At 57.2% G+C, this 1,740-nt stretch overlaps 1 protein-coding gene across 1 annotated transcript in view; it reads right to left on the reverse strand.

Annotated features, from left to right (window-relative positions):
- The window catches only part of LOC104468159 (2-oxoglutarate dehydrogenase, mitochondrial-like), a 13,365-nt gene that overhangs the window by 4,332 nt on the left and 7,293 nt on the right, over nucleotides 1-1,740 (reverse strand). The window lies entirely within an intron of this gene.

Below are 1,740 nucleotides of genomic sequence, written 5' to 3' on the forward strand. Positions count from 1 at the left end.
TTTCGGATACCAGCCGTGGGGACACGCCTGGGCTGGCAGACGGCCGCAGCATCGTCGCTGTGTCTGCTGCTGGACGGGACAGGCTGGAACCCCGGCATGAGCTCGAGTGGAAGGGACTGTGGCTGTAGATCCACATGGGAGCAGAACACCCCAAAGCATCTGTGGCCGTGGACAAGCCCACGCCAGAGCATGTACATCTCGAAGCATCTGTGGCCGTGGTTATGTCCGTGTTGCAGCAGGTCTAGCTCTGAAGGATGGCGGCCCAAGGACAAGTCCATGCTGGAGAAGGTACACCCCAGGGCATCTGTGGTGGTGCGTCAGTCCGTGCCGCAGCAGGTCCACCATGAAGCATCCGTGGCTGTGCGTAAGGTCAGGCTGGAGCACCCCAAAGCCCGTGGCCACGGATAAGCCCACGACACAGCAGGTGCACCCCGAGAGACTGCAGCCAAGGGTAGGGCCATGCTGGAGCAGGCACATCTCCGAAGGCATTGCGCTGGAATGGGAGCACCTCAAAGCCAGAGGCAACCACGGCTACAACCGAGATACCGCAGCAAGAGCAGGGTCACTGCTCACCTACAATTACAGGGACATTCCAGCTCAATCCAATTAAGAAATTAATTGCCTGGTGTTTTAAGTAGGTTAGCCATCCCAAGCAGGGTTTCCTCCTGCCTTCCTGCTCTTTCGTCCCTCCGCACGCTGTGCTGAACTTCCCCACCTGGACACCCCACTGCAGCTACAGCCCTATGGTGAGCCTGGGGTAGGAAGGGAGGTGGATTTCTCACCACAAGCAGCTTAGGAAACTACATCCAAGAGCAATCACCTTCCAGCGCTGCCATTCGGAGACTGAGGAAGCGAGGGGAATGCAAAAAAGGTTACAGATTTTGTGTTCAAATCGCTGACTTGGAGCTGCTGCCTCCAACTCCATCAGTCACCACTTGTTTGAACTCGGCGTCTGCCTGCTTGCTCCCGCAGCAAGAGCTGCACGGCCTTCCGAAATGGCTCGCTGGGATCCGCCCCAGCTGGAGAGCTGGCAGGGCGGTCACCTCCCGTGAGATCAGCCACGTCCTCACAAACCTTCCCCTTCTCACAGGAAAGCGGGGCAGTGCCCCGGCGCTGACGCTGGCACCCGGCAGTGGAGGCGGGCAGGGCAGGGGCACTTTCTTCAAACCAGAAAGGAGGGCTGAGGTTAGGCAGACCTTTGGACCTGCCCAGTGCTGCCGTTCTTGCCTTAACCTGTGGCCTTTTACGTCAGATTGTCCCCATACCTGAGCAGGAACGTGACCTGCAGCAGGTGCTTCTTTGCAGGAATAGCGGAAATGTCCACGGTCACACCTCCACGGCAGCTGCCTTTGTCGACGTCTCTCCACAGCCCCAGTTAAACCCCCACTCTTGACAAACCAGAGTGCAGACAAAGGTGAACAGACGACAGAGACGTAGAAACACATTTAAATGTTCTCTCCGGTGAAGATATCAGCTGGCCATCCCCTAGCCAGAGGATGTTTCCTTCCTGCTCGAAACTTGTTTCTCCCAAAAGGCTGACGTTGGCAGCATCGGTCCCAGTTGTAGCCCAGTGGCAGCACAGCCCTCTTCCAGGTCGCAAATTGCAAGGAAACATTTCCTGAACATTTATTTTAGGACCTCAGCAGCTCTCTGTGACACAGGATGGGTGTCCCATGCCACTGCTGAGCGTGGCAGGAGCCCGCAGCACAGCAGCATCATTCCAGAAGCCAGCAAACCAAC

Source organism: Pterocles gutturalis, unplaced genomic scaffold (assembly GCF_000699245.1).
Source record: "Pterocles gutturalis isolate BGI_N339 unplaced genomic scaffold, ASM69924v1 scaffold17554, whole genome shotgun sequence".
Taxonomy (NCBI): Eukaryota; Metazoa; Chordata; class Aves; order Pterocliformes; family Pteroclidae; genus Pterocles; species Pterocles gutturalis.